The 11987-nt window shown below is 44.4% G+C and overlaps 1 long non-coding RNA gene and 1 pseudogene across 1 annotated transcript in view; both read right to left on the reverse strand.

The window, feature by feature from the left end:
• LOC143974938 (uncharacterized) overlaps positions 1-9568 on the reverse strand; it is a 61055-nt gene extending 51487 nt beyond the window's left edge. The window contains exon 1 of the long non-coding RNA XR_013272300.1: positions 9352-9568. This is a non-coding gene — a long non-coding RNA (uncharacterized LOC143974938). The remainder of the gene's footprint in view (positions 1-9351) is intronic.
• Positions 825-7386, reverse strand: LOC143973892 (elongation factor 1-alpha, somatic form pseudogene; annotated as a pseudogene).
• Positions 9569-11987: the final 2419 nt, after the last annotated feature.

Below are 11987 nucleotides of genomic sequence, written 5' to 3' on the forward strand. Positions count from 1 at the left end.
AACTGCACATTTTAGAGTGGCCTTTTATTGTGGCCAGCCTAAGGTACACCTTTGCAATAATTATGCTGTCTAATCAGCATCTTGATATGCCACACCTGTGAGGTGGATGGATTATATTGACAAAGGAGAAGTGCTCACTAAGGTCCCTTTCACATGGGACAGATGAGTAATGATCCGCCCCGTGATGATCCACTTGCTCAGCTCCGTTTATCCCCGCTGAGCCGGCGGATGACAGGGCGGTCCCCACACACTGTGCAGGGACTGCCCTGTCAGATCTCTGCTCTGCTCTATGGGGGATCAGATGAACATTGGCCGTCTGTCCGTGTTCATCCGATCCGCTCTGCAGATGGATAGAAAAATAGGATTTTCCTCCGTCTGCAGAATCACACCATAGCGGAGACGGGCGATATCGAGTGTCAGCGGATGTTCATCCGCAGACACCCGCTATTCCCATAGGGATGCATGTATGCCCGTATTTCATCCACAAATGGATGGCTGAAATACGGACATACGGTCCGCATGTGTGAAAGGGGCCTAACACAGATTTAGACAGATTTGTGAATAATATTTGAGAGAAATAGGCCTTTTGTGTACATAGAAAAAAGTCGTAGATCTTTTGAGTTCAGCTCATGATAAATAGGGCCAAACACAAAAGTTCAGCATGCTCAGTGTATATGCCTATGTGAGAGGTAATGGAGTCTATCCCACTAATAATGGGGTGGCCAGGTGGATTCTAGAGATTTTTATGGACCTTAGGAAGGTAATACAGCACAGGTACCCGTGGAGCCAGCGGGACCAAAAATGCTTTATCTTTTTTTTTCTCATTAACTTTGTTTAATGGTCTCAAAAAATTTGGTGACAGGTTTTTGGTCAAGTTGTTCCCATGTACAAATTACTGATTTAAAAACACTAATAACATAAAACTGCCACAAACAAAAGGTCCACAAAATATTCCTTTCCTTCTGAAGTGGAGGATAGTCAGAGAAGCTCTCCACACACATGGGCTTGCCAGGGACCATATCAATGATGGCAGCATCACCAGATTTCAGGGACTTGGGATTTTCTTCCAGTTTCTTATCAGAATGACGGCCAATCTTCTCCTTCAGCTCTGCAAACTTGCAGGCAATGTGAGCAGTATGGCAATCCAGCACAGGTGCATAGCCAGCACTGATCTGTCCTGGGTGGTTCAGGATAATGACCTGTGCAGTGAATTGACCAGCTTCCAATGGTGGGTCGTTCTTACTATCACCAGCAACATTACCACGACGGATATCCTTCATGGAAACGTTCTTTACGTTGAAATCAACGTTGTCACCGGGACAAGCCTCGGTCAAAGCTTCTTGGTGCATTTCCACAGACTTGACTTCAGTTGTTACATTGACTGGAGCAAAGATAACCACCATACCTGGTTTCAGGAGAACAGTTTCAACACGACCAACTGGTACTGTACCTATACCACCAATCTTGTACACATCCTGCAGAGGCAGACAAAGAGACTTGTCAGTGGGTAGAAGGCAGAATGCTATTAAGAGCTTCCAGCAGAGTGGTTCCACTGCCTTTTCCCTCTTTGCGGGCAATGGTCCATCCCTTGAACAATGTTGCTACTGGGTTCCAGCATGTTGTCACTGTTCCAACCAGAGATGGGCACAAAGGCAACGGTATCTGGGTTGTAACCAATTTTCTTGATGTAAGTGCTGACTTCCTTTACAATTTTCTCGTATCTCTTATGGCTGTATGGTGGCTCAGTGGAATCCATTTTGTTAACACCAACGATAAGCTGCTTCACACCCAGAGTGTAGGCCAGAAGAGCATGTTCACAAGTTTGTCCATTCTGTGAGATAGCACCCTCAAGCTCACCAACACCAGCAGCAACAATAAGCACGGCGCAGTCAGCCTGAGAAGTACCAGTGATCATGTTCTTGATGAAGTCTCTGTGGTGTGGTAGCAATTTGGCTGCTATGCACTCAGCTTCACTACCTACTTTGTGCTTTCAATAAGCACCCATTTCCGTCTTAATGATATAATGCTTTCATGTTACCTTCCAACACATTCATCCCAATGAACAGACTCAACCATCCTTCTACGTTCTCAGTTCCATCGTCAGCCACCCAGAGCGAGCCCTTGACCAAGCTTTTTATTTACTTTTTCCCACTGGAAGCCACGCCCTGGAGGGTTTGCCTCCAACAGCTGAACACCTCCCACAAAGGATGTGGCCTCACAGCAGTAACAGGATGTTAATGCCCATATAAGGACAATACAATACAATACCATACAAAACCAATGAATGATGATTATAATTCCGTTGATAGAAATCATCTCTTGTGAATGGAAAGCCATCTACAGATGTGCACCGCCTATCTCCATGTGCTGATCAGACACAGGAGAGACGCTGTGCACACATCCGCACACAGCCAATGCCTACAGAGCACGCATATGTCCCCAGACGATCGTCTGTACAATGTACAGGGGCCCTTTTGCTGGCGGACATACCCCCACTCCACAAACACCTTTTTTCCAAGCCCAAGATACTATCCACTACCTAACGGATCTCAACCAGCGTCAGTCTGCCCCAGTCAGCTCTAAAAGAGCGGGCTGGGGGAGAATGAACACAGGAGGACTCTTATGACAATACATATAATAAATACATCTAAAATTTCCACAACAGCTCCTCCTTTTTGTCATATGATCCCATGTGTCCCTCGATGACTTTCGATCTTCTTCTTACACCTGGCCTTACAGTCCATATGAGTCCATAAAAAGGAAAACACGGCTTGACATGTAGACTTTTCCTCAGGAGGGATGACATGGTGAGCTGTAGTAGTCGCTGGTCGGTCTGGGATTCTCTGTCTTTTTCTTGGGTCAGGCATCTTGGGCTCATCTGCTCGGGCTCTGGTCACGCGTCCAATCAGGCAACAGGAACGCCTCATCACGGAATATAGAAGAATAGAAACAAAAACAACATAAGTAAATATACCCTTAATTCCATCAAGTATGATCCGCTGCAAAAATAAAAATTAAATGTCCCCAGATTCCCAGACCCTTAAGAAGATTCCAACCTTCACTAGCTATAGCTCTGGCTTTGCCTTTTAGGTTTCTTAGCCTTATCCATATGGGCCTGAACTTTGTCACCAGTATCCCCGATCCAGGTATAGCAATCTTTACTTATGAAATCCCAGGAACCACCCTTGGATTGTGGGAACATCCTTGTAGCTTCAACAGTTACATGAAAACATCCCGTCCTCAATGGATGAGAAATTGTTCAATCGTTTCATAAGCTCAAACCCCCACCGTGTACAAGCAATTCCCTTCTAGCTGTCCCTGCCATTCTCACCGTCTCTCGCGCTATCAGAATCGGCCGCGACATAAGATGCTGGGACGAGATTCACCAGCACACATGAACCTCTTGCCTTAGGGGAATTACCTTATAAGCTGTACATCCACATTAATACCAAACTAGAGCTGAAACACGCTTGTTATCCCGATACCAAAACTGGCAAAAACCAGAGCTATTTTTAAAATTATAATAAATTTAACCCTCTAGAAATGTCTCATTAAATTCTATTGTCATGTGTCTGTTTGGATTGTACTAGTTTGTCAAAAACTCCTCACAACAATATGCCTATATATCTCATACACCGCTGTCATTGCTGGGGCACTTAGAGCTCAGTGGAGACTCAGAGTAGACCCCACCATGTGTCCTGTTCACTTCCTTAGCTATTTGGAAAATACACTTTAAAAATATAAATAAAAAGATACTTCTCATCCTTTTCTCCTTCTGCATCTTCTTTACAACGACCCAGTCACCTGTCACAAACTTGGCTAGAATTAGAGTAGTTAGTATTATTGGTTTGAAAAATTTGTCATTCTCAGCACTCTCATCCCCCCTTTTTCCTCATTACAAACTGGAGGAAAACACACAGGGTAGAGGGTAGACTGTGAAATAGCCTATGATACTTTTACCTTCATATACACTTTCAGAAACTCCTTGGACCTGAAAAGATACTTATAAGCAAAAGTTATTACTCTGTCCTTCATAGACAATACAACATTCGTGTACATTGGTAAATTGTCATTGACATTCCTCAAAACCGATAATAACTAAACCCCTCTGTAACCCTTACTTTCACATTCTTACTAAAAATACAACACCCGCGACACGTAAGAGCTGCCGCGGTGGGTTCAGACATCTTCTTGTTACCACATACAAACAATGAGAATACTAAAACCTGAGACAAACACTTAGATACAAATGTGGGGGAGATATTTCATAGTTCCAAATCAAAAATTACAAATTTAAAAACAACCAAATGGAATTCTGCCTTCACTCTTAGCGATAGAAAAAAATGAAATACACACAATGGGAAAGACACAAGGACATCTCAGAATATTGTATGGACCAGCCACACAAAGTTCTAAAACGGGCATGAGAATTTGAACCAATAACCACAGTTCCTCCTCTGAAAATCACAAAAGCAAGTACTACACATCCATCAGCTCACTCAGCCTTACAGATTTCTGAAGCCTCAGTTGCGATACATCAACTTCCAGAGGGATACACAAAATAGTATCCTTGGACCACTTATGTCAATCTTTGAAGGGCTAATGGCCTTTAGCCCCAAAACTAGGATCCTTATGTACTGTGCAGCAGTCTGACTGTGGGAAGCCTCCAATCCTTCCCTTGCATGAACCTCCTAGTGCCCATGGCGATTCGAATCGGCTTATCGTCTTACCCCTGCGTCCAGGGAAACCGTTGCACCTACTTTGGGGACCACCGCCAGGTGCCATCTTGTGCGGTGGATTAATGGACTTTAGCTAGTCCCTCAACTAGAAACTCCACCTGAGGTGTTATCACCCCCCGAATTAAGTCTCTACCCCTCACCGTGTATGCATACACAACCTTTGTACGCCCATACACTGCGTCGCCAGATTATGCCACACAGAAAACACAATTACTCCCGCTTACTCTACAGAACAATGCTGCTTCTCTCTCTGTATCGAGATATTACAACAACCAACATGGATGCCTCCTGTTTGCTCTCTACCCAAAACTGTATTACAGTACAAACCTTAGAAAAAAACTGAAATTCAAATTTAAAACACTCTTTCAAAACGTCATTATTTTCCATTGTCCTAACAAACGTGAGTCAGAAAACCCCCGACTCCTCCCACCAGTGTCTCTAAAAGGTTGTAGCATGAACCCAGCAAACGAGTTCATTTACATATCAATGTTACAGGAAAAGGGAGGGGGAGGAGGAGCCTCGCCCCATATGCAGGCTATACAATACAAACTTAACAAAAAACAAAACAAACCAATTGCCCTCTGTGAAACTTCCATACATTTGTAATAAAAATAACACACTGCTGTGTACAAAACCTCAGTTCAAGCTAGTTTCACCATCCACTGAAATTCAACGCAAAATAGAGATTTACACTGAAAACCAAAAATTCACTACAGAAAATGCAATAGCTTAACTGAAAAATCACATAAAAGGTACAAAAGTAGAATTCACTTAAAGGATATGGCGCCTAGAGAGAGGTGCCCAGACCACATGGTCTAAGAACAAGATGGTGGTTCATGTCACATGGTTTCACACACAAGGGAATGGTGTCTGCACCTTCCCCTATAGAGATGCTCAGATTTTCAAAAATGGCCACCAAGCTTGGTCACATGGCAGACAACAAAAGCTAGGCCCCCAACAAAATGGCGCCCTTTCCCGCCAAAACCACAACCTCTCCCCACAAACCCACACACTTGAAAATGCACACTTAGACACACAGTTTAGGAACAGTTTCACTGAAAAGTATGTAATCTTACTACACAATTGAGAATGCACTCTTAGTAACACATGTTAGCCAATGAAACAAAAACACCACATAAAACCACAATATAGCACAATATATCCCAGGCCAGCTCAAACATAGCTTATTTTCTCAAACAAAGCTAGCATAACAAGCCATTGTTTCCCTTCCCACAGGGCGTATCCCATTCAACACAAGGCCGCATGGCACAGAATCTTGCAGTTACAAACTGCTCTACAAAACTCATGCAGTCTACTTGTTTCATACATAGGTAAAAATCAAAATTCATCAATTTCTCACATGCATTACAAACTTGTTATCCAAATCACACACACATTCTCACACACACACACATTCTCACACACACACAATCAAACTTCCAGCATTATCTCAAAAAGATGGAAACTTGTTCTTTTCACAAAGCAGAACCTCCCCAATGCATCAGGCAGAGAAGACGTATCCCTTTTTCAGGACAACAACGTTTTGATGTCCTGGACTGGGTCTTCTCCCCCTTTCTGCCTGTGCAGAGGGGGGCTCTGTTTGGTCCATAAGTCCCTTGGCCCGCCATCTGTGGTAGCAATTTGGCTGCTATGCTATGCACTCAGCTTCACTACCTACTTTGTGCTTTCAATAAGCACCCATTTCCGTCTTAATGATATAATGCTTTCAAGGTTACCTTCCAACACATTCATCCCAATGAACAGACTCAACCATCCTTCTACGTTCTCAGTTCCATCGTCAGCCACCCAGAGCGAGCCCTTGACCAAGCTTTTTATTTACTTTTTCCCACTGGAAGCCACGCCCTGGAGGGTTTGCCTCCAACAGCTGAACACCTCCCACAAAGGATGTGACCTCACAGCAGTAACAGGATGTTAATGCCCATATAAGGACAATACAATACAATACCATACAAAACCAATGAATGATGATTATAATTCCGTTGATAGAAATCATCTCTTGTGAATGGAAAGCCATCTACAGATGTGCACCGCCTATCTCCATGTGCTGATCAGACACAGGAGAGACGATGTGCACACATCCGCACACAGCCAATGCCTACAGAGCACGCATATGTCCCCAGACGATCGTCTGTACAATGTACAGGGGCCCTTTTGCTGGCGGACATACCCCCACTCCACAAACACCTTTTTTCCAAGCCCAAGATACTATCCACTACCTAACGGATCTCAACCAGCGTCAGTCTGCCCCAGTCAGCTCTAAAAGAGCGGGCTGGGGGAGAATGAACACAGGAGGACTCTTATGACAATACATATAATAAATACATCTAAAATTTCCACAACAGCGGCCAGGGGCATCAATAATGGTGACATAGTACTTGCTGGTCTCAAATTTCCACAGGGAAATGTCGATGGTAATACCACGTTCACGCTCAGCCTTCAGTTTGTCCAACATCCAAGCATATTTGAAGGAGCCCTTTCCCATTTCAGCAGCTTCTTTCTCAAATTTTCCAATGGTACGCTTGTCGATCCCACCACGTTTGTAGATGAGATGCCCTGTTGTTGTGGACTTGCCAGAATCTACGTGTCCAATGATGATGATGTTGATGTGTGTCTTTTCCTTTCCCATTGTGGAGTTTTAGATGTTGGCGGTGGACACCTTGTAAATTCGCCGCAGACCTGGTGAGGAAGATGTGCTTTCTCTTTTTTATTGATTATACCATCCCTAAAACTCCTTTCAATAATTTTTACCAAAGATTTTTTATATACATTAGTTGGGTTACATTGTAAGGGGACATAAGTGTCCATATCAGATAGAAGACGATTCATTTCTGCATCATATGCATCTTTAGTGAGTACAACTATGCCCCCCCTTCCCCTGTCTGCTGGTCTCAGAACAATGTCAGTTCTCTCGTGCATTTTCTGTAAACCTTTTTCAAAATGCAAATCCCTAAATCTATTTTTTATTGTTAGCTTATCTAAATCTTTACAAACCAGATCAAGAAACATAGAAACACAAGGAGGGAATTAAACAAAGAGGCATTAAAAAGTTGAGTATGTCTGAATCTATCAGTCAGTTCCAGTGTATGCTGTATGGGGTTGGTAAGCATATATCTCTTAATATTGATTTTCCTAATAAACTTTTGGACATCAATAAATGTTCCAAATTTATTAAGTGATTTTGAGGAGCATGTTTTAGCCCTTTACTCAACACCAACTCCTCTTACTTAGAGAGACAGGTTCCATTGAGATGTCCGAGCAGGCTAAGTTCTTCTTCTTTTTGGACCTCTGCCCCCCCCCCCCCCCCCTGGCTCCCTCTCTTTGTTAATTTGACCTTTTTCCTCCCCATATAGGTAGAGGAATAAACTGGATCCATCATTAGCTCTGTTAAATCCTGGAGATCTACTATATTCCTGTGGTTGACTATGATAATAATCCACTTCTGGGGTGCGAAGTGAGTGTTGGGTCAAAAAAATTCTTTTCCCCATAGAGGTCTTATTAAGTGTGTTAGAGTGTAAAATGTATTAGCAGTCTAAAATGTTTGATAATCCTCTCTAGGGTGTTGTAAGGATATCCTCCTTTACCATTATTATATTGAAAATTACGGATGACGACATGACCTCGATTGTCGATTGACCTCGATTGCCACATCTCAAACCCCTAGGGTTGGAGTACTGGGTATTATTACTATATCCTCCTCTAGGTGTGCCACCATTGGGGTACGTGGATCCTCCAGGGACCCTTTGGTAATTATTGTTAGGACATGTTTTTTTAGGGGCATTTCCCTTCACAATTTGTTTGTTTACTTGGTTTCTAGATGGGAGTGTGGTAGCGGAGGGTTTAACCTCAACCGCCATCTTGTTTGTTTCCAAAATAGACAATATCTCATTAGCCTGTCATCTAAATACCAAGTTACTAGCATAATCCTGTACACCCATAATACATTTATTTTTCTTTTTATTCCTTTGTTCCTCCTTTACTAGATTTTTCGTTAAATTTTAAGATTTCTTCTTGTGTTCATCCAGTTCCTTAAAGGGGGCAAGTTTGTCTTTAAGCTCACCAGTCTCACAGTCTAGTTGGGTCAGCTTATTCCATTTCCTCCCTATAAGGAACTGTAGCAATTTCAATTCTGCCTCATTAAAATTGGTGAACCATTCATCTAGACCTGTATGAAGATAAATATCTGCGCTAATCCAAAAAAGTTTATATGTGGAGCAGGGTGCTGCAGCTCGAAATTAGGCTGAACACTCAGCTAAAAACATATGAAATTGGTAAGAACAAGCGCGCATCCACTAATGAGCAAATAGCATAATCAAAAGAATAATGTGAATACCAAAGTGTTAATAGGTGCATGTCAAAAATCTCATGAAAAATAGGTGCAAATTGAAAAAAATTTGCACATAAATTCATAAGATATAATAATAATAATAAAAAAAGTTAAAAATAACATAATCAAAAAACTGACATATATACACATAGGATGATATAAATGAAAGTTCATATTAATTCAAAGAAAGCAGAAAAACATGATGTGAAACAATATAAATCTTCTGATGCTCTGATGTCAAAGGATAGTAAAATCAATGCAGCTTACCAGATCCGTAGGATCTCATATTATAGAGATCAGACACACCTGTGCAAAAGCCTGCTGGCAGGGATATAATCCTCCTTAGATTCCTCTCAGGGGAAAAAACTCCTTCTGATACAGCGGGATATCCACTTTAAAAAAGCTTGGAGACAAAGATCATCTTCTTTTCTCAGATAGTCCTAAGTTATCTCGTTAGCAGAGGATGAAAGAAAAGGACTTCATAGTGTAGTATTCCCATGAGATTTATTGAAAAAAATATAGCAACACTTACATCTAAGAACAAGGTAGAGAGTAAAATATCAAAACAGCCGTGGCTCAGACCAGCTGGCTGATACGTGGTGACGTCAAGGACTAGTGCTCCACCGCCGCGTTTCCCCATACAAGGCATTGACTGGGAACAGAGGCTATCAGCAGGAACATATTTTGTCACCTACATATTGTTCAAGAAAAGTGATGCCCTAATTGGCACGTATTTCTGACGACATAAGGTTTTTTAACCTCATGAACATGCTCATCACTAATTGCATTATTACCATCAAAGACACACTTAAAATAAATCAGAAATCATATAGGATATATGCACTAAAATATATAAATTACAAAAGAGCAGGCGCTTAAGCAATCTGTGACACTAGATGCAAGAATTGTGATACATATATGAAGCAATGCTAAAAAATGTAACTCAATATTGTGAATACACAAAAATAAATATCAATCAATCAATATAATGTAAATCGTGGCTGATTTGTTTCCTTTGTACTTTCTGGTTTCACATATATTTTTCCTTTTTAGCCCTTGTAAATGGGCTCTTATGAACACTTATTTACATATATGGTGTGATTTTTTTTGTACGTTTTTTCACCTAATAAGTTTGATGTCATTATATTGCTTTATTTTTGTGTTTTCACAATATCGAGCTCGATTTTTTAGCGCTGCTTCATATATTCACCAAACATTCACTTCAGGTGTATCTTAGGCCGCGTACACACGCGCGGACTGTTTGCCCAACCTTGTTCGTCAAACAGTTTGGGCAAACAGTCCGCTCAAAATTTGCATGAGCGGACTTGCCCACACACGAGCGGACTGTTTGACGAACAAGGTTGGGCAAACAGTTCGCTCAACTTTTGAAATGAACGGACTCGCCCACGTAAGGCGGAGGCAAGTCCGCCCATTTCGAGCGCGTGTACAGGTAGGCGGGGCCCGCGAAGGAGACGTCGCGGGCTCCGCCGCCTGGAATGGGCTTAAAGGGGAACCCCAACGCCGAAAAAAATCGGCGTGGGGGTTCCCCCCAAGTCCACACCAGACCCTTGTCCGAGCACGCTACCCGGCCGGCCAGGAAAGGGGGGCGAGCGAGCGCGCCCCCCCTCCTGAGCCGTACCAGGCCGCGTGCCCTCAACATGGGGTGGTGCCTTGGGGAAGGGGGGGCCGCGCGGCCCCCCCACCCCAAAGCACCTTGTCCCCATGTTGATGAGGACAAGGGCCTCTTCCCGACAACCCTGGCCGTTGGTTGTCGGGGTCTGCGGGCGGGGGGCTTATCGGAATCCGGGAGCCCCCTTTAAGAAGGGGGCCCCCGGATACCGGCCCCCACCCTATGTGAATGAGTATGGGGTACAATGTACCCCTACCCATTCACCTGTGAAATAAAGTACAAATAAAAACACAACACAGGGGGAAAAAATATTTTATTGCACAGCCGGGGGTCTTCCGTCTTCGGGGGTCTTCTCGCCGGACTCCTCCGCTATGTGTGTGTAGCTCTTTTGCCAGCGGAGGAGTCCGGCTTTCTTCCTCCCCGCCGCCGGCCTCTTCTCCCGACTTCGGGGGTCTTGTCCCCCTCTTCGATTCTTCTGCCGGGCCACCGCGCCTGGTCCGGTGGCCCGGTCTTCTGTCGCCGTCTTCCGTTCTTCGGTCGCCGCCTTCGGTTCTTCTGCCGGGCCACTGCGCCTTCTTGTAGCTCTTTTACAGGCGGTGGCCCGGTCTTCTGTCGCCGTCGCCGCCTTCCGTTCGTGTTCTTCTTCTTGTTCTTCTTGTTCTTCTCCAGGCGATGTTGACACGTCGCTCCCTCCGGCCGGAATGCCAGAGCCGCCCTGCGCTGTGACTTATATAGTGACAATGGGGCGGGGTCACATGGTATATGTCACATGGGTTGGTCACATGGTGACCCCGCCCCCTTACGATGTCATAGTCCCCATGTGACATCAACCCATGTGACCAACCCATGTGACATATACCATGTGACCCCGCCCCATTGTCACTATATAAGTGGCAACGCAGGGCGGCTCTGGCATTCCGGCCGGAGGGAGCGACGTGTCAACATCTCCTGGAGAAGAACAAGAAGAAGAACACGAACGGAAGACCGGGCCACCAGCGGCGACAGCGGCGACAGAAGACCGGGCCACCGCCTGTAAAAGAGCTACAAGAAGGCGCGGTGGCCCGGCAGAAGAACCGAAGGCGGCGACCGAAGAACGGAAGACGGCGACAGAAGACCGGGCCACCGGACCAGGCGCGGTGGCCCGGCAGAAGAACCGAAGAGGGGGACAAGACCCCCGAAGTCGGGAGAAGAGGCCGGCGGCGGGGAGGAAGAAAGCCGGGCTCCTCCGCTGGCAAAAGAGCTACACACACATAGCGGAGGAGTCCGGCGAGAA

The sequence above is a fragment of the Lithobates pipiens genome, unplaced genomic scaffold (assembly GCF_037356315.1).
Source record: "Lithobates pipiens isolate NorthernLeopardFrog02 unplaced genomic scaffold, aLitPip1_a1.2 Scaffold_13, whole genome shotgun sequence".
Taxonomy (NCBI): domain Eukaryota; kingdom Metazoa; phylum Chordata; class Amphibia; order Anura; family Ranidae; genus Lithobates; species Lithobates pipiens.